This window comes from Nannospalax galili, unplaced genomic scaffold (assembly GCF_000622305.1).
Source record: "Nannospalax galili isolate Female #2095 unplaced genomic scaffold, S.galili_v1.0 scaffold744, whole genome shotgun sequence".
NCBI lineage: Eukaryota > Metazoa > Chordata > Mammalia > Rodentia > Spalacidae > Nannospalax > Nannospalax galili.
Genome location: NW_008351509.1, coordinates 639988 through 662056, shown reverse-complemented (window position 1 = coordinate 662056; position 22069 = coordinate 639988).

Below are 22069 nucleotides of genomic sequence, written 5' to 3'. Positions count from 1 at the left end.
GCGCGTTCTAACGGGCAGATTAATTCTGTGGGGAAATAACATTAAATCTTTCTGAAGCCTTGAAATTTCTCAAAAGCATTCTGACTGCTTCCTTGCATTGCAACAAATGCAGTCATCTGGCTAGATAATCTGGCATCGTAAATGACTTTGCACTTAAGCCCTGTCAATTTGATCTTTCCAGGTTAATTGATTATCTCAACAAGCATTCTTGCCAGAAAAGATCTGAGTGCTTACATCTTTTCATTAATTCCCGCTGTTTGGTGAGAGGGTGAAAAGAAAAAGGGGTTGCTTGCCTTAACTCCTTCGTGGCCCCAACTCCAGGGAAGGCAGGGAGGCAGGTCTGGGCTCAGTCTCACTTGGGTGCCACCACACTGCCACCTGAGCTGAGCTTGAGGACCAGTAGGAGGTCCCCAGCAGAGCTGAGCTCTGGAGACTGAAGATGGGGCTCATTTCCGCTTGCTATGTCCCTAGACCCTGGTCAGCCCCTTGCCTTCATAGCTGCTCGCTGTGCTGGTTAGTTTTTTTTTAAATCAATTTGGCACAAACTAGAGTCACATGAGAAGAGGCACCCTCAATTGAGGAATGCCTTTGTTCTAGTTTACCTTCAATTGCTACAACAGAACACTTTGACCAATACCAACTTGGGGAGGAATGGGTTTATTTAGTCTACATCTCCTGGGTCACAGTTCATTACTGAGAGATCCCAAGGTAGGAACTCAGTGCAGGAACCTGGAGGCAGGAACTGGAACACAGACCATGGAGGAACGCTGCTTACTGGCTTGCTCCCTTGGCCCATGCTCAACCTGCTTTCTTATACAATACAGGACCACCCGCCCAGGGGTGGCACCACCTACAGTGGATTGGGCCCTTCCACACCACTCAACAATCAAGAAAATGCCCCACAAACATGGCCACAGGTCAGTCCAATGGAGGCAATTCCCCACTTGAGGCTCCCTCTACCCAGGTGTGTCAAGTTGACACTAAAGCTCTCCAGCACAGGCTTCCATTAGAGAGGTAGCTAAGCCAAAGAAGCAAAGCCTACTTGGGGCTTTCTGGGGTGGCTGAGTAGGCCAGAAACCACAGAGTGGCCTTTGGAGTTTGCTCTTTGGGGGCACAGCTGGGACAGTGGGGCTATTGACCAGTAGGACCTGACCCAAGCCCAGAGTATGTCTGTAGGTGAGAAAAAGAGTACAGCGACCACAGTGTGTACCAAAGATAAAAAAAGAACCCGCCAAACTACCAGGCTGGAGCACCCGAAGTCACCATGGGGTATCACAGTGTTTGGAGTACAGGGCTTCTTCCTAGTGCAAGCCCAGGGATGGAGCTTGCCCCTTGCCTGCATCTCTCATTTCCCTGCCCCGCGCCCAGCCCTGGCACCTTTTTACCTTCTCCTTGCTTGGCCTTGAAGAGTGAAAAGCAGAGCCCTGGGTGAGCAGCTGGAGTTATGGTGCCCTGGCCACCCCTCCCCTTCCTGCCAGCTGGTGTTGGGCACCCATCGCTTCACTCCAGGTGGGAAGGCCTGCCGCCCTGCACTTCCTGGCATATCTGGAGGGAAGAGGAAAAAGGACAAGAGGGACCAGACATCACATCTATGCCAACGTTGCCTGGGAATTCGGAATGTGGCTGGCTGGGCCCTCAGCGCATCCCTCTCATGTGGAAGCAGCCCTTCTACCCAGAAGCAGAGGGGGAGAGGCCACAGCTTTGTTTACCTCACACCAGAGCGGCACTCGTAAACAGCCATTAATCACGGTCATTATCCCAATCCCAGAAAACACTGCTGATGACCGGTCCTCGATGGCTTGTTTTCCCTTTCCCTCCCTTTTTTCTTCCTCTTGGAAAAGGGGGAAAAATGACAAAATCATTAGGAGCCATCCAGGGTCCCCCAAATTAAAATGTGTGTAAATTAAACACATGTGAAGTGCTCAATATGTGGCAAATTAGTACAGAAAATATGGAGCCTGAGCCACTCGGAGTCCGCCTGCACACAGCAACGTGACAGCTCTTATTGCCCCCGGCAGAAGTATTTAAGTCGGCAGGAATCCCCAGTGTCAGGAAATGTCAGGGCCCTGTTATTAGACATGTTTAATTAGGATCTACCCTGCTGCTCCCAACAAGTATTTAATTAACTTCGAGGCAGGGCAATTAGCTTCAGATGGTGGCTGATTTTCTTGCTCACCTTCTGTTGACACTCGGCCTGCATCATGTCCCGCTTTGCTGAGTGTAATGGGTAGTGTCCTTGGAAGCCTAGTGTCAGGGCACGAGACTAAAACCCAGGGCCCACGATGAACAGGAAAGACAAGACACCAGCTATTGAACCCCAGTCAGGGTGTCACAGGTCACCGGACAGGAGAGGGAGAGACAGCCTGATCTTGTGTGCTACAGGCAAGGGAGGACAGAAAGACCCAAGACTCCAAACCAGCCCTGAGTACACCTGACCTGCCTTGCCCACGCCCAGGCCACCAGGCCCGTGGTGTACCTGCCTTGCCTTGCCCGTGTCCTTAGCAGATGAGGCTGTGTGTCCATCTTGTCCCAGACCTCATCAGTGCCTGGAGCAGGCTCTGGCCCATACCTGCTAGGAGGATTAAAGGAATTCTCAAGGAAAATTGCAGTGATGGCCATGACACTCCGAGAATGTGCTGTCCTCTTGAAAACTACGAAGATGGAATTCTGCTACACATGTTTGATGAGAAGGGGTGTGGTTGCTAACATTCCGCCCCTGTCTGAAAGCTCGCCTATCAGACATTTATCTTGCTGGGTTCTGAGTTGGCGGACAACCTGTCTTTGCCTGTATATCACCTCCAATTCCTGGACAGTCAACCCATCACATCATCAACACCTCCTGGGTGAGTCAGGAGTGGCATTAGGACAGGAAATGAGTACATCCTGTGTGTCCCCCGTCAGTGTACATGTTCCGTCTCTGACCTGATTTACAGTGGGAACTGAGTCACGGTCCTGACCACTGAAGTAGATTGCTGATTTGATTCATGACTTCAACACATATTTACTGAGTACTTTCTACTCACTTGGCCCCATACTAGGTGTTGGGATCCAGTTGTCCATCAGAAGCAGAGGTCTTGCTCTGTAGAAACTTCCTGTCCTGCATGGGAGACCTGTGGATGGGCGGCTCTGAGGGTCCTTAAGTAATGAGAGTGCCAGCACCTGGCCATTAAGTGGTGCTCGGATGTTTGACAATTGCACTGGGGAAAAAAGGAGTTGCTTTCAGAGGCAGGTCTTTATATGCAAAGGCAGAGTTAAGAGGGATTTAAGCTAAGCCTTCTGGTTCAGCAAAATCACCTGCCTGCTGGTTAACTTGTGATCACCACTTAGCTCCAAAGTTAGGAAACACACACTGTCACACATATGCACCTGGTAGCCTACTGGGTGAGTTGAAGGGTGGGGGCCATGGAGAAGGTCTGTGAGTCAGCTGTCACAGAACAGCAGGCTCCAAGAACGCAGAGGGGCCTTCAATTATGCTGGACTCTAACAGGTCAACAGTGAGAAGTCACGTCTCTCTCCTCTAACTGGAAGGAAGGCCACAAGTCACAGGTTGTTTCCAAAACCCCAAAACCACCTGTCCTTCCTACCATGCATCTAAACAGAGGCTTATGCAGCCCACTGTGTCAAAGTGCCTAGCTGGAGAGACGCATCTGGAATCATACCAGGAAGCAAAGGTCAAGAACCCATACCAGGGGCGGGAGAGATGGCTCCGAGGTTAAGAACACTGACCACTCTTGTAGAGGACCTGGGTTCAATTCCCAGCACCCACATGGCAGCTAACAACCATCTGTAACTCCAGTTCCAGGGGATCTGATGTCCTCCTCTGACCTCCACGGCACTGCACAACAAGGGTGCGCCTATCTTCATGCAGGCAATACACTCATACACATAAAATAAAAACAATAAATAAAATATTCAAAAAAACCCACTCCAGGTGGGAGCTTTCTCTTGCCTTCGCTCTTCTGTCCCCCCCGCCCCTCAGTTCTTAGATGTTACCTGCTACTCTGAGCAATAGGCATGCATTCACACTAACCTCTATCCTCACAGGACATTGGGAGCTAGGTGCCTTCTGCTTCCCTATTGTGGATAAGAACACAGAGGCAGAAGAGGTTACACTGAGGGTCCAGGGCCACCTAGCTCAGCACCAGCAATACCAGTACTGAGGAATGGCAGCGTGCAGGCATTTCCTTCTGGAGAGAGGCTGTTAAGACTCGCTTGGGACGTAATGAAACTTAGAACTTTCAGGAAGTAAACAAAACCCACAAATCTCAGAGAGTTCCTGAAATAAGAGTCACAAAACCCCTCTCCAAGATTATATTAATAGTAAGAACTGTTGTGAAGAGGGGAGTCTCTCACCAGTCAAGTTGCTGGTAAGTTCTACATGGAGCTCCAGGGATCAAGCTCTCCTGAGTCATCATCCAGGCTGGCCTGGCTTTTCGGAGGTACATCTGCCTTTGAGTCTACCCATGTTTCTGTAAGTAACTCCTACCAATACTCTTGTGAGTAACCCCAATAAGCTCAGTGGTTTATTGAGCTAGACTTGTGTGGAATTGTTTCTTTGGTCTGTTGTCAGTACCTTATCTGGGATAAATAGACGTTTGTTCATGTCTCCCTAGAAAAAGTCACATGATAGGCTCCCTCAATGGTCAGTGTCCAAGCTCCTACCCACAGATATAGTTCAGCCTGTACCACGGTGGACTGAAGCCAAGGGTGTGGGGTGGGGTGGGGTGTGTGTGTGTGTGTGTGTTGTACACTCTTCTATGGTGCTGTTTCTGATAGCAAAAAATAAATGTGACCCAAGAGACTCCCAGACAGTAACCCAGCCAGCATAGAACTGGGAAAATGAACAGGAGACCCCAATCTTATCTAAAGGACTATTGGCAACTGATTGCTGCTAGATGAGGAACAGCTGATCTTCCTAAAACAAGGATCTCTAGATAGGCTGACTAGGCTCAGCGGATGGACAAGCACTGGGGAATGGCTGGGGGTGCTGACAACACAGTGGACGGTACAGGGATAACAGAGTATATGGGCTCCAGTGGGGGGTGGCTATGGGAGGGTACCATTTGGGAAGTGGGTATATAGATGAATAAGATTGTTTGGGATGTTCTTAGGATATACACACACACAAAAATCAACAAATAAAAAATGAGAAAAAATAAATTAAGATGAGTTACCCAAAAAAACCCACCAAGGAAAGGCTGGGGTGTTTTTGGTTAATGGTAGCACTCTACAAATCAGCTGGTTCCCATGCAACATGAAGAAACATGAGCTGTGTCTCTGCGCACTGACAGAGAAAAGGGCTGATGTGCTGTCAGGGAAACTGAGGGCAGAGCAGCGAGGTCCTGCCTCCGCACACTGCGGCTCCAGCAGAAAGTTGTCGTGGGAGCGGCAACCGTGCCCATCCCCTCTCTAGAATCAACAGGGGGCTCCAATTGTTCAGTGACCTTTAGACTATTGTGAAACCATAAAGAAGTCTCCAACTGTCAGTTCTGATGTATAGAAAAAGAAAAAGAGTTATATTTATTCTACTATTTTACCAATATTGATCCAGTACACTGTAATTTAGAACAATAGAGACTCAGAGTAATGAAGTGCTGTATTTCATTGTGAACACATTATCTCGGGTTTGAACAGCTCTTGCTTTCCTCTTGCTGGATCATTTATGACCCGGAGTGTGTGTATTTTCCCTGCCTTAAGGACTCGCCACACTAAGTCTGGGTTAGCTGCTGGCATTCTACCCTTTGCGCTGTCAAAGCACGGAAACCTTCTAATGTTCTCAGATGTGACTGCCATGGGGTGCCACTGCCTCAAGGTCCTCTCCACCCTGCTCTCATAGCACCTTTCACACCTTGTGCTTGGAAAGTTGCTGTGCCAAGCTCCCCACCAGCAGCACCTCAATCCCACAGCAGCCCTGTCCTCTCAACCCTGCTGGACCAGCTCTCTTCCTACATCATCATCCATGTCTCTCTGTGATGCTTCATCTCTGCTGGCTTATTTCTTTTCTGAGTATCTATTTTATAGACGTTTATGTATCTCTGCAGAACAGGAGTTAACACAACCATGTGTTTAGCTGCCTGTATGTCATCGGTGGTGTACGACCTTTGTCACAGCCTGCCCTGTTCCCCTGTGGTTGGTGACCTGAGAGCTACCATGAAATATGCATGCCACACAATGATTCTTAGCTGATGAATCACTGTGCTGTTGGGGGTTTCAGGTGGTCCAGGTTCCACTTCTTAAACTGGGGGTTGCAACCCTATATGGTGGTCACCAAATGTGGGGGCTGCCAAAAAATGTAGCAACTGGAATTGATTTCTTGAATGTATAAATGACCAAAGCTTAGTTCAAAGTTAAATGGGTAATGAAATTGAGGTGCTGCTGGTTTGTGCTTGCCCATGTGGCATCCTGTGACTTCACTGCAGACTTGGTTCTGAACATACAACATGGGTTCTGTACATACAATGAACCCTGAAGCAGTTTGGCTTAAGTTCAAGATCATTGTCTGTTATGACCTGCAGTGTTTTAGCTGTATATATGAAGTTTTTCTGCGCTTACAGAAACATAATGACTTAATTACAGACAACAAAGACTTCTAATATTTCCTACCATCACTCCTCAGCATGCAAGAATCAAATTAGTATATCTGTGATGGTTATGTTAACATTCATTGTTAACTTGACTGCATTTAGAATCACCTAGGAAACATACCTCTGGGCATGTCTGTGAGGGAGTTTCCAGAGAAGTTTAAAGGACAGAAGACCGACCCTTAATATGGTTGGTCCCATTCTATGGGCTGGGGTGGTAGACTGAGTGAAACATGAGAAAGCAAGCTGAGCACCAGCATTCGTCTCTCTGTTTTCTGAAACAGGCATGATGTAAGCAGCTGTCTCACACAAAATGGGACCAGCTACCTCACTCTCCTGAGGCCATGTCTTCCCCTCCATGTTGAACTGCACCCTTAAATTGTGAGCCCAAACAAACTCTTCCTCCCTTAAAATGCTTTTTGTCAGTTATTGTGCCAAATAACAAGAAAAGGAGCTAACACAATATCTTCGGATTATAGTGTGTTAGAATGTTTGCTTTTAGAAGTTGGGGTCGGAGTTGCTGACTTGAGTTTCCTGTGAATTTTGGCTTGTAATTAGAACAGAATTTCCAGTCATTTCTGAAATGGCCCTAACTACCCAACCTCCTGTCTTGTAGTAAGAATTTATGCAAAGCAGCAGTCTCAGCACTGATGATTATAAAATCAAAATATCGACCAACTTTTAAAAAAGGTTGAAGATGATCTTTGATCTGCATATCAAATATTCAGCCAAGATTTTAGTTATGTAAAAATAAATAAGCACATTATCTTATTAGTATGCAAATTTGCTTTCCTCTTTAATAAAAGGTAAAATTATATGTAAAGCAAAGATTGTTTTAAAATAAATTTCTTTATGACTTATTAGCAGTAAATATTTGATTTTTTACACCTATTTTATACCTATATACCCAAGATCATGCAAAGATTTCTCTGAAGAAAAGGAGTCATGAGTGGAAATTTTTAGAAAGTCTTGGTAGAGTGTATGCTGGGGAAATGGAAATTAGTACACAGATCTCACAAACGGATGACTGTGGAGAGGTACACAATTACATGTGTGTGTGTGTGTGTGTGTGTGTGCATGTGTATGTATGTGCTTGGTGTGTGTGTGTGTGTGAGCGAGAGAGAGAGAGAGAGAGAGAGAGAGAGAGAGGGAGAGAGAGGGAGAGATTAATGTCTATTTCCTGGGTTGCAATAGCTATCTCTTTTTACTATATACACTTTCTGTCTGATTTCCTTATTTAATAATTTTTTCGAGACAAGGTCTCCCTGGAGCCCCAGCTGGCCTGGAACTTGCTATGTTCCAGGCTGATGCTGATCTCACAGAGCCCCACTTGCCTCTACCTCCTGAGTACTGGGATTATAGTTGTACCACCTTCCCAGTTTAAAAAAATTTTAACAAGCATGAGTTTGTTCTGTGTTTAGAGTAAACCCTGCACATGAACATAAGCAGATTTTTAACTGATTCTCCAAATAAAATAAGGGATCAGGGTTGATACTCAGATAACCAAAAACTCCAAACAAGCAGACCCTTCCACCTGACAGGCTCCACACGGAGCAAGGGTGTGGGTGCAGGGAGTGGGTAAAAGCAAGTGAGTGCTCAGGAAACTCGTGCTAGGGATGGAAGGTGAGGAGGAGGATGGGGTCACTGCTTCTCAAACACCCATCTCACTTTTCCCATCCACCCACACTGCCCTTTACAGAATTTCTTTCAAACTGACTTCTCAAATTGACTCATTTTTCTCTGTGTTTTGCTCAGCAGGGATACCTGTGATGTGCTAGTGTCAGAGTTTTCCTAGAACAGATGAGAATAAATGCATGAGCACTAAACCCACACTGATGCTGTGAGGATACAATGGCCAGAGCAGAGGCTACATGGTCTGCAGAGTGGGGCTTCCACGGGCACTGTTGCCTGGTTCTCTGAACACAACGTGGGCAGATGCCGCGAGGGTGCTGGGGTCCCTGGCAAAACACCAATCCCATCTATAGATTCATGGGGAGGTTCTATCCATGCAGAAAGTCCAGATGAACAGAAATGCTCAGGAAAGGGAGTATTGTGCAGATCACATTTTCCCCTGGTCAGCACAGCTATTCCAGGCATGAGCATTGCTCTTGAGAAATGCTAAGCCCTTCATGACAGGTGTGAGGACATGTCCATGCCATGGGAGCAGAGAGGAGGAGACAGCTTGCCCTTTCCTGCAGGTTCTGGACGAGCAGCTCCACAAGACCCATCCTGACTATAAGTCCAGTCACAGGAGAGAGAAGAGACTTGTTTGAACGCATTAAAAAGAAAATGTCTGACGTCTGCAACTGATATGAGGGCTGGGCTTTACCTCAGACCTCATTCTTCCAAACACAGCTGGACTTGCAACCCGAGTGTCACCAGAAGTCTCTGCATTTCAGCCACACATCAGGCATAGAACCATGAAGTCAGAAGAGGAGGGAGGCTGATGAGATGGGTCAGTGAGGCCACAGTGGCTGTGGAGGGCCCATTGTAAGGGCCTCCACCAGCCGTGAGAAGGGAAAGGACACAGTCCCTACCATCACATGCCTTGGGTCTCACTGCTGCCTGACTTCTGGCTGTCAGTTCCCCGGTGTGAAGGCCAGCCCTGTTGCTCTCCCATACAAAGTCCCCATTCATTCAGGTGCGCGTTCACTCTGGTGAATCCAGATTTTATTACACACTGAGGAACAAATGAATTCAGTGTATATAGCAATTATTGCAAATAAAGTCTGGTATTTATAAATTTAAAAAATTGGTAGCAGGGAACGAAGCCTTTCCACTTGATTTCTGAATTCAGCCATCGTGTCTACATGACTGGCACATACTGGTCCCTTTGATCCACGCGACCCTCACACTGACCCCAGGAGGCAGGGTGCCTTACAAAATACAACCTCAGAGGCAGGCATGGTGCATTTGAGCTGGCATCCAAATGTGTTCTATGCTACAGACCTGGCAACAGTGCCCACAGCCTGGGGACACACCATACCAGCAGTAATGGCTGTCTGAGTTGATGATGGTGGTGCAGGCGAGATTGCTCAGTAGAGGGAAACGAGCAAGCCCATCAGCGGCTGATTTGGAACGCCTGGTTAAATCCTTTAAAGGCAGAGCTCAGGGGAATTCAGATTTAACTGACGGAACGAAGGCAAGCTTATAATTTAGCTATCACTCTTTCTCCATAAAGAGGAGAAAAGGAAGCAAAGACGACCCTCAGGGCTGAGACTGGGTGTGCACATGGCATGGCATGTCTGTGAGAGCCCCATTTCCACAAAATTCAAGCCATTAGATCCACACATGATTTTCCCAAGCGTGGTTTGAAGGTTATGAATCCCCAAGAAGATTTGGTAGGTGGGATGGTCCCCTAACCATGTCCTCAGTGCGACAGAAATGGTCAGATTGATGGGTAAGGTGGGCTAGGTGGGCTAGGAAAGGGGTGCATCAAGTCTGAGGTGTATCAACACTGGGTTGTGCCAACACCAGGGTATTACAACACCGGGGTACACCAACACTGGGGTGCACCAACACTGGGGTGCACCAACACCGGGGTGCACCAACACTGGGGTGCACCAACACCGGGGTGCACCAACACGGGGGTGCATCAACACTGGGGTATGATGCACTGACATCAACATGTTCACACTTCCATTCTTAAGAGTTCATGCTACAGAAATGTTCCCAAAGCCTGAGGTCACAGAATGCTCACCACAGTGTTGTTTGTGAGACCCTGGGAATGAGTATCATGGAAGACAGAGAGAAAGGGGGAGAGAGAGAGAGAGAGAGAGAGAGAGAGAGAGAGAGAGAGAGAGAGAGAGGAGAGAGAGAGAGAGAGAGAGAGAGAGAGAGAGAGGAGAGGGAGAGAGAGAGGAGGAGAGGAGAGGGGGAGAGAGAGAGAGAGAGAGAGAAAGAGAGAGAGGAAGGAGGAGAAAGAAAGGGAAGACGGAGGGCTGGAGAAATGGCTCAGTGGTTAAGAACACTGGCTGCTCTTGCAGAGACCCAGGTTTGAATTCCAGCACCCACATGGCAGCTCACAACTGTCCATAACTCCAGGGGATCTGACACCCTCTTCTGACCTCCATGGGCACTGCACAACATGGGTGCGTTCACACACATGCAGGCAATACACTCATACACATAAAATAAAAATAATAAAACAGTTTTTTTTTTAAAAAAGAAAGGAAAGAAGGAAGGGAGAGAGGAAGGAAGGAAGCACAGGACAGAGGGAGGGAAGGAGGGAGGGAGAGAGAGCTGACTCTTCTTTATGGCAGAGGTTAGATAGATTTCAGATTTTCTGTATTTCTTTCCTTCTCCCTGTGACCAAGTCACTCTAAAGGAAGAAGGATTTGGTTTTGCTCCTGGTCTGACAGTTATAGTCCATTGTGGGGGGAGAAGGCATGGTGCGCAAGTGATGGAAGTGTGAGCAGTCTCCAGCCTCCTCACATCTCAGGGGATCAGGAAGGAGACAAAAGGCAAGAAATGGAACCCCCAGCTTTCAAACCTCAAGACCCTCCCTCACTTATCCACTTACTCCTTTTAGTGAGGCCCCAGGTTTTTTTTTTTTTTTTTTTTTTTTTTTTTTTTTTAAGGGATTGCTTGATTTGGGGGAACTCACTATGTAGACCAGGCTGGCCTTGAACTCACAGAGATCTGCCGGTGAGGCCCCACTTCTTAAAGGTTACACAACTTTTCCAACAGCACCACCAGCTGGGACCAAGTACTCCAACATGTGCACCTATGGGGGACATTTCATACTCAGACTAGTTAACGTGATTAACCAGGAAACTTTTCATTATAAACCAAAAACTCAAGAATAAAGTGGACATCTATGTGCCCAGAGTGAAGTTGGACACAGCATGGCTCCATTTTTTTGTTTAAACATTATAAATAAATCCAGGGACATGAAAGAAAAAGCTGGGCCTCAGGAGCCATCAGAGACAGCTTTTCAGTTTCTGATAGAATTTGTAGTGGAGACCTTGGAAGCCTGTTGGGGACACCAACTGGCAGCCTTTCTTCCTGGTACCTGGGACCATTGCACCACAGAGTCACCTACAGCTGAATTTATTAATGAAGTTGAATATTCTTTCCCTTCTCTTCTGTTCTCCCCTCCTCCTTTTCATTTCTCCCTTCTCTCCTCTTTTCCTCCTCCTCCTCCTCCTCCTCCTCTCTCTCTCTCTCTCTCTCTCAGGGACCTGGGAGCTCTGACCTCTGACCTTAAGGTGGTCCAAATGCAGATGCTGTGATGTCAGAGAGAGCTGGCCAAGTGCTTCGTGGTAGTGAGGTCTGCCCTCCTCACACACAGGCCATGGTAATGCATGATGCCTGCTTCCGGCCAGACACGATTGGGTCCACCCAGGACTCAGGACATACAGATCTCAGAGAGTCTCCCTCTTTACTGGATTTCCAGGGGCACTCTACACCTCTGCTGTGAAGCAATCTTTTTTCCTTCCTGGACCCTGAGAGAGAAAGCACTTTCTTTTGCAGTGCTTTTAGTGGTGGTTCTGGGCTGGTTCTGGGTGGTGTGGGCCAAGGTAGCTCCTTGGGAAGATCACGCCCTGCTTTGCTCTTGGCACTGTTCCCACGGAACCAGCCACAGTTGGAATGAACTGTGGTCTATGGAAATTGAAAGACAGAAACAGATGCTCAGACCTGGGGATACTGTACTTAGGCTGGAACCAATTAGAAGGAAGGGAAGACACAAGTTTTGTCCTGGAAGCTAGGAAGAGGCAGCATCAGACAGTGAGGTGACTGCTTGAGGCCCACAGAGTACCAGCCATGTTTTCTGTGAGCTGAAACACAGGACAGAGCCTGACTTTGCTGTGGAACACTTTCTCCGGGTACCAGGTGATGACTCCAGAAGCCATAAACTTGAACATGAGCTCGTCATCCCCAGGTTAGGGTTTGGATATTACAGCCTTTGGAAAATTATACTACAATCAAATGTATCAAATTCTATAACCAGCAATTTCAAATTGTGCATTCCAAATTGATATATTCTGCACGCTTGAAAGGACCTGATTCTGGGCTTTGAAATCAGCCGTTCCTTGTACAATGCCATCTGACTCTGAAACGCGGCGGGGCCCTTTTCCCTCCTGCACCTGGGTAGCTTCAGAGAAGTCAGCAGCTCATTGCAGGCAGGTCTGGCTGATGCTGGAGCCTCCATCAGCCCACAGCACCAGGACAAAGCCAGAGAGAAGGGAAGGAAGACCCTGTGTGCACAAGCCTAAAGCAAGGATGGTGGTAACCATGGACACACATCAAGGAACCGGTCTGACTGAGACCCAACTCAGTGAGAACCCAGGGTCAGGGTGCTCTGAAAAGAGAGCTCTGAGAGTGGCCAGGGGTCAGGACTGAGAGAGACTCTGGTCCAGCAAGCAGAGAATGCTCCTGTTTATGTAAAATGTTTTAGAATGAATTAAATGAATTATAAATGAAAGGCAATGCCACAGAGGGGCAAATCCATTGGTCCCTTTCAAACCACAGAAGGGAGACACCAGTTGGGTCTTCAGCTTGGGTGATCTTAGGAAAGTGATTCCTGTGTGCTGAGTCACGACTTCTCATGTGAAGTGGGGTCCTCATGGTGCCCCCTACACAGGGGGGTGGAGGCTAAGATGACATGAGCACAAGGTGCTGGGACAGTGTCTGCTGTTACACTGGTGTGGCTGCTGCTCTGTCATGACAGCTATTGTTCCTGTCACCTTTCCTCAGAGCAGGTACTTTGGAGCAGAGGGTGGCACAGAGTTAGTCTGCAGCCAGTCAAAGGCCCTATGAGCTGTAATTACTACCATGATCCCAAAATGGCATCAAGTCGCTGACTAGAACACTAGTGACAAGCAATGAGTCTGTTGTGATGCTCATTTTCTTTTGCATATGTGGAAATATAAAATAACCAATCACTTAAGTTAAAATTATTGATAAGAAAGGAAGTTGTCTCCAGGGTACCCTGGAAGAGTAGCATGTGATTGATTTGCTAGCTGGAGAATGGCTGAGTGAGAGATGTGGTAGAAACCTGAAGTAAGTGGCGTGAGTGGAGAAAGGGGCTCCACTGTACAGGAAATCCTTCTGTAAGGCCACCAGAAAATGGTGTGGTATGTGGGGCACAGAGGCTCTGCGCATTGTCTGTGCTCAGGAGTCTGCCTTGCTGTGGCACTGTGGTCTCCCGAGGAGCTTCCCCTGGTCGTGCCCTCTCTCTAGAAAATCTGCCTGCCTTCCCTGCCACAGCACAATCACCCTTCCTGCCTTCCTGAAGCTCTTCCTGGGCTTAAAACTTGTTCTAGAAACGTAGGCTTTTTATTTATTTATTTATTTATTTATTTATTTATTTATTTATTTATTATTACTTGTGAAACTTGGGAGACTCTGCTCAATTAGCAGTTAAATCATTTTCTCAGAACCTCAAAGCGGTCAGCTAATACCCCATCCACCCTTGCTACTCCTAGCTCTGCCCAGTGACATCAGCTAGGACTTTTGAGTGCCTCATCTTTCCTGTGACTCTTCCCTTTCCTGCCTTCCGAGTCTGTTCTTCCTCTTGGTGGGAATACTTGACACTCATCTGCATGAGAAGTCGTGCCCCCCTGCCCTTGTGTACTGTGATTATGGTCATCATATCCCTTTCCTTAGAGGCAGAAGCCTCCATTATGTCTCACACATCTTCTCTCTTTCCCTCTCTATAGTAGAACGAACACCCTTTGTCCTTGATAGTTTTGTCAACTTGACACAGCCTAGAGTCATCAGAGGAAGCCTCAACTGAGGAACTGCCTCCATTAGATTGGCCTCTAAGTGTGTCTGTGGGGGATTGTCTTAGATATTAATCAATGTAGGAGGACTCAGCCCAGTGTGGGTGGCACCATTCCCTGGGCAGATCATCCTGGGCTGTGTAAGAAAGCTTTCTAAGTATGAGGCTGCAAGCAAGCCAGCTAACAAGAAATGCTCCTCCATGGTTCTTGCTGTACTTCTTGGCTGTGAGTGTGTTCCCTGGCCAGAGGTAATATTGAGTGGAGTAGCAAGTTAGCCTGCTTTTAGGTTCCTGCCTCCAGTTCCTGCCCTCACTTCTATCAATGAGGGGAGGTATGACCTGGAAGTGGAAGTTAAACAAAACTTTCTTCTCCACATTTCTTTTGGTCAGAGTGTTTTATCACAGCAATAGAAAGGAGATGAGAACATCCTTAAAGATAAATAAGATCAGCTAAAGCCCAGCTTAGGGGCTCAAGAATGAGTTAGGCCCGTGAGACTGAGATGGTAGAGAACTTGTACTCTAGGGTATCTCTGGAAAAGAATGAGGACATGGAACTGACATTTTGGTCAGGATCCAGAAGAAAATGACCTTACAGGGAGGGGAGGCCATGAAGTAAGTTCAGGGAAGGAGGCTTGTACTATATGTCAGCAAAGTCTGAAAATAGATCGTGTGCAAGGTGATGGGCTGGCACACAGCTCAGCCTGAGCCAGGACTCTTTTAAGGCTGCCTCCACGAAAGACTGTCTATAAAATATTTTAAATCAAGGTCAGCATACAAACTAGGCATAATGAATATTTGTTGCATCTGAATGAGTGAATGAACATGTTTGCCTGCAAAGACCATAAAAATGAAGCATTAGATACATAGGGCACCCTTTTGCTGTCTAGAGATCCAATGAACCATTGCTCTCATAGGAAACAACACTCCTGGATCCCCTTCCCAGTCCTGCCCAGCAAATCACAGCCAAGAGGCTGAAGCATAAGAGGCAGCCTTAGATGCAGCCTGTGGTGAAGGATCCTCGTCAGTGGGAGTAGCCTAGCCCTCCAGTATGAGTGGCAGGTGGGAAAAGTCCCTCTCCATATTTGGACATAAGCAAAGTACCAATTATTGGTGATTGTATCTGGGTTATCAGAAATCACCTGGTTTCTATAGCATATTCTTACACCTCACCCTGTACCTCTTTCCACGATGCTGAAAATATGAAATGCCACTTATGATTTTGTAACACCCTGCACTACAGTTGCCACCTGCCACCTACTCCTTCCAGAAAGATTGCTTATTTATGGCTAACCTTTTTGCTGATTTTGAGTGCTGACTGAGTCTCAAGTTGAGGAGAGCTTGCCCATCTGAGCTGAGGATGTCACCAGTAACTTCTCCCAGTTTGGAACAAAACACAAGGAAAGTAGATTGCTCACTGTCTTATCTATGAGAGAGAGTGTCACACACCAAAAAAATATATCTAAGAATAGTATTCCTAAAGTGTAAGTCTTTGCTATGGACCTGGGGTTGGCAGCAGAAATGTTGTTATCTAGGTTCCATAGGTAGAGAGAGGAGAGAAGAGAGAGGAGAGAGGAGAGAGGGAGAGAGAGGGAGAGAGAGGGAGAGAGAGAGAGAGAGAGAGAGAGAGAGAGAGAGAGAGAGAGAGTCTTTGATGCATGGGCTCCTTGGGGACCCTGGCCTCTGTGGAGGGGACATTACCTCTTCCTCCTTTCCCCTAAACCAGGAGTTCCAAGTATGTCCATAGGTTGCCCAGTACCCCAATACCCTCTTTTGGAGTAGTGCAAAGCTGCTGGTTACAAACTGCAGGGTAAGTTCTGCTTGTGGTCTGGGGCCATGTGGTACCAGTCACATGATGATGGATGGCTGAGGTCCAAACACTGTTCTGAGACTCTTAGCTGGGAGTCACTTAAGGGATCCAGATAACGTGACCATGTTGGTTAATCATCAGCACCAGCTTGACTAGGTCTGGAGTCCCTAGGAGACAGGCCTCTGGGTATGTCTATGAGGGTATTTCCAGAGAGGTTTAACTGAGGAGAGGAAACTCACCCTGAAAGCGGACAGCACTATTCCTGGGGTCCTGGACTGAACAAAAAGGAGAAAGTGAGCTGAGCACCAGCATTCATCTCTCTCTGCTTCCTGACTGGATGCGATGTGAGCAGCTGCCTCACGCTCCCACCATGATGGACTATACCCTCAAACTGTGAACTACAAACTATGAACCACAATAAACCCACACTTCCTTCCTTTCTCCCTCCCTCCCTCCCTTTCTTCCTAAGTTGCTTTTGTCAGGTGTTTGTCACAGTAACGAGAAAAGCTCATTAATAGGACCAGAAGAGGCTTCTTCCAGGTCAGAGGTCCCCATTAATTCTCACCCGAGAACTTCTGAGGAATGGAGTTGCCTTGACCGCATCTGGCCTCAATAAACCCTCCAGATAATTCCAAGCACACAGAAGTCTGAGCACCATCTGTCTACCCTCACACCTTTCTCTTTAGAGGGGAAGGTCTGTGATTTGCTTTGTTTGGTTTAAATACTTATGCCACAGAGAAGGACTGCCACTGGACCTGCAGTCACATGGGCAGGAGGATTCAGTTCTAAGGCCAGTTTGGGGCTCAACAAGACTAGGCTATTTCGCTGAAGCATACTAATTCTCTATAGTTAATATGTGAGACAGAGGTGGCTTGGGGTTCTCTCCAGCTTTCCGTACTAGACAGAGCAGATGACTATAGGGTACCCTGGTACCACAGGGTCAGGAGAGGCCGAGCTCCAGCAAGAAGCCTCCAATCTATTTCAGCTGCTGAGCCATCTTGTTGCTTGCTGCCAAATGTGCATAAGAGGTACAATTAGTCATTCAAGGCCAAATCCAGGGCGGAGCCTCCTTCTCCTAGTTGATCCTAATGTCCCCAGGCTTGCCATAGATGATGTTGCCATGGTGATGGTAGGAGACAGAATTTGGAAAAAAGACTGCAAAACGTTGCCAGTGAAGACAGGATTCAGAGCACAGGCAGGCAGGCACAGTCTACTGTTCCATCCCACAGCATAGCCAGTGCCACCGTAAGGATCCAAGGCTTCTCAGTCTGGATCACCACACTCTCCCAGGAATCCAAAGGTCAGAGCTACAGACACAGAGTTGTCCTTGTACCTCCGACATTCTCAGCTGCCTGATGCACAATGTGTTTAGGTAACTGTGATTTATGGCTGTGTAGCTGGCCATTCCTGTACACACCAGGTCCAATTGAGCTTGACTTCCCAAGCAGAGGGAAGGACACACACGGCATTTCCCAAGGATTTTCATGCAGTATGCGTGAAATTAGATTTAATTTCAAATTTAATGTAAATAAATGTACTCAAGTAGAGTGTGTGATATTGATAACCCGTAGCCATGCATTTCTGATGTCTAAACCCCGTTGGAAGTTCTTACTGAACTTTGAGAGGAAAGGCACCCTGCAGTGAAGGCAGATGGTTGTAAAGTTCATATCTCCATTCCTTCAACATTTCATTTATGAAATGCTGTGTTTAGCCAATACTTTTAACAATTTGCTAAATATGTTTTGTAAAAATCAAACAATTTCATAGTTAGTGGAGTGCTAAAATAGCCCCAGGATCTATTCTCTTGGCTGCATATAGCTCAAGCAGCTGAAACCAGTTTGAAGAGTTGCTTCATTATAAATCATTGAAAACAGGAACTCAGAACAGAAGTGCTGACAGAGTGCTTCCCTCTAAATGAGGGCTCCAGTGCAGCCAGATTCCTAAGTGAGACCAAACAGCAGTGCCCAGTGGCCACTGAGGCTTGAGACAGGGTGGCCATGCTCCTCCTGGACCGCCACATGAGGCAGCCCCACAGCAGATATGCCTGCCTTTCCAGGCACCCAGCAAGTGTCTAGGTATGCAGGGTGGGGTTTTGCAAGCCCCTTCAGGAGCTCCTGGCTTACACAGTATCTCTGTCCTGGGTGCTACCTTGACACCTGGAGCAGGCCTGGGCTTCCTTTAGTCACTTTCTCTCTCTCTCTTTCCTGTCTGACGATTCCACTGGAAGAAATGTAGGAGGAAGTGCAGCCTGAACAACCAGCGCATGTACACTGCAAACGTGCCAAAAACATCTGGTTGAGTCGAACCTGTATTCTGCCAAAGGACATAGAGATGGCTGATGCAAGATAGCTCAACATAGAGAGCCAATGAGGATCAGACACAACCCGAGAAGGCCTACTGGGGCCAATGGGACATTGGGAGAGGGGTATATAAGTCCCATAGCCGCAATAAATGAGTCTGCAGCTGCTCGCACTGCCTGCTTCTCACCTGACTCCCAGTGTCTGTGTTGTGACTCTGTGCTGACTCTACCCCCACTTGGAGGGTCCAAGGGCACTTGCAACATCTGGCACCCAACGTGGGGCCCTGTGCTGGCATGGGCATTGGGCTCTGGCCACCACTGTCGTGGCCACCTTTTTTTTATGGACCACGATCTTTGCATGTTTCTGTTGGCAGTGCATCGACCGTTCCTGAGATTAGCTTTAGTTTCATTTTCTCCACCCGTGACTGCCTGGGCACTTCTCCCCCTTTCTCTGGAGTTGCAAGACACCCCCATCTGAAGTTCCAGTAAGTTGGCCCCTTTGTGTTCTCTGTACCTTCGGTCCTCTCGTGGGTGAGCGTGGGGACCCCCTCCCTGGCTTTCCCTCTGTCTCGTCAGTTGGTTAGGGAAGAACATATTTTGCTTTTGGTTCGACTGGCACCTCCACATAAAGGCTGACCCCCTAGGAGGCAGAACCCAGGAGTGACCCCTGACTGCTGCCCTCTTCCGGAGATACTGTGTGGGAATATGGCCACGGCCTAATGAACCATGGAAGTTCCCCACTAAGCACAAGACATTCTGGGTCCGACACACTCTCTTGTTCGTCTTAGCCCCCTCCCATCAAAAGCAACCTACCTCCTCATTGTAGGGAGCCCCAAATTTGGGCCCTTAAATCCCTCCTAGTCACACGGGGTCTCAAGGTTAAGTCCAACGACCTGGATGCCTTCTGGAATGAGGCTACCATCCTCGCGCTATGGATGACCCCTGAGAACATGTGGAACCCTGACCACTGGATGCACGTTCTTTTCCTTGCTAGGAAGCGGTGTCTCCTCAGGTGTTGTCCTGCCTGCCTCATTTGTCCCCATTCTCCTGGCCATCATAGCTAGCCTCAACTCCTCCTCTCCGGAGGATGTGATCTCAGCCCACAATAAACACTGTCAGGAGCAGGCCACTGTCAACTTGTCCATCTATTCTCCCCCAATGGTACTCGATAATGATTCCTTCCCTGACGAGGAAAATGAGGAGCCGGCTGGTGCCTGGGTGCCACCGGCCAGTCCTACACCACCCCTCTCCAACCATTCAGCCCCCTAAATACCCTTGGAGAAGATACGCTCCTCATATGACCCTATGGCCCTGGAGCCATCCTGCTACGCACCCCCTTCAAGTTGCCCACCCACACTTCCCCTATTGCCAGGACTTACTACCCGGCCCATCTCTGCCTTCCCTGTCAATGTGGGTCCTAATGCCGCTAACCAGCCCTAGGTGCCCACCCCCCTGGCAGACCTCTCCCTTATTTGTAAGGCCGCCAATGAATCTGGTCCTGACTCCCCTTACTTTGAACAAGTCCTCCAACAATGGGCAATGCAACTCCAAACACATTATGACTGGTACAACCTACTCAAGACCGTGTTAGACCCCTCCGCCTTCCTGAGATGGCGTTCTGCCTAGGATGATCAGGCTGAGACTCAGGCCTGCCTTAATCTCCAGTATGGGCTTCTGGTCTCCCTGGACATGCTTACGGGCAGAGGACAGTTTATTGGTCCCATGTCACAGGCCACCGTCGGCATCCACGCTTACTTTCAACAAGTTTCTGACCTCACCTTCAAGGCACTGAAAGCTTGCACTCCTCAGGATCCCTCCGCTTACTTCCACAATCTAGTTCAACAGCCTGGGGAACCTTTTACTGATTTTCTGTCCTGTGTTACAGAGGCCATTGAATGGAGGGTGGAGCCCAGGCCCACATGTGATATACTCATTAAACAACTGGCTTGGGAAGGTCTAAATACGCCCACCCGCAATGCTGTCACAGCCGTCTGCAATGATGACATTCACAAATGGGTCATTGCTACAAGGGACCTAGTCCCAGGTCCGGCCCCATTGAAGCTGTAACCACTTCCTTGGACACCCTCCTGACTGAAAGGAGACAGACTTGAGATGGCCCGCCCTCTGGCAACTTGTGTTGGAACTGCAGCAAACCAGGCCACGTTCGCTGCGACTGCCCTGAGTTGAGGGAGAGACCCAAAACCTGTTGTCCTAAACGTAACAAGGGCTTCCATTGGGCTAAAGATTGCCACTCCCAGAATCAAAGTGCTTGCCCTACTTTAAACTTTCCCTGGGGCTCCCCTCATACCTGCAAGTAAGAGGGGAACCCAAACAGATCCTCTGGTCCCTTCCCATCCTCAATCACTCACCGCTTATGACTATTTATCTGGATGGCTCCCCCATTAAGGGCTTGGTAGACATGGGAGCTGATGTCACCATTATTACCTTAAACTACTCCCTTTGCTTCCCTCATTGGAAATTCAGACCCGGTGTCTTGATTAAAGGGGTAGGGGGAGCCAAGAAACCAGGATCACTGCCCGGACTATTCACTGGAAAGATCTAGATGGTAACCAAGGCTCATTTAACCCCATAGTGGCAGATGTCTCACGAACCTTATGGGGTAGAGACATCCTAGAGGACATGGAGGTTATTATCACCACTGATGACCAGGCCTTCCTTGATGACCTTATTGCTCATGATAGGACCAGCCTCTTTGGCAGGAACACTGACCCTATCAATCCCCTACCTGCTGCACCGCAACACCCCCAATTCTAGAAGCCATTGCCCCCCAGGAACCCCTGCTTCGGGGACTGCCCACTCTAATTGCCCTGATATGATTGTTGGACAATGCTGTTTGGGTGGAGCAGTGGCCTATTATAGAACCCAAATTAACTATCCTTAAAAGATTGGTCCAAGAACAACTGTCCCAGGGACATCTAGAACCTTCCACCAGCAAACATAACACTCTCATCTTTGTCATAAAAAAGAAAAACGATAGCTATAGACTACTTCAAGACCTACATGCTATCAATGAACAAATGGAGAAGATGATCTCTATCCAGCCCGGCCTTCCTCACCTAGTGCTATCCCACCCTCTCATCACATTATAGTGATAGACATCAAGGGCTGTTTCTTTTCGATCCCCCTGGCACCACAAGACAGGGAGCACTTTGCCTTCACAATCTGGGAGCCTAATCACTCTAAACCAGCTAGGAGGTTCCAATGGAAGGTCCTGCCACAGGGTATGAAAAATAGCCCTACAATATGCCAGCTATTTGTTGCTCAGGCTACAGCTAGACTTCCAGGGGATGTCCTTTTCATCCATTACATGGACGACATCTTCCTGGCCCACTCTAATCTACCCTGTCTTTGTAGGGTTACTAATGCTTTACTCAATAATCTGACAAGACTCAACTTGCAAGTAGCACAGAACAAAGTTCAGACTGTCCCTCCTTATGGCTTCTTGGGATACAGTATTGCTAAGAGGATCCATCCCCTAGACTATAACATCCAAGTTAAGCCAACGTACTCCCTAGCTGAGTTCCAAACACTCTGTGGTACCATCAATTGGCTGAAACCCTTCCTGCCCACCCCTTCAGAGGAGATGCAAGCCTTGTTCCTCCTGGAAGGGACCACCTGCCCCTCACAAAAGATTG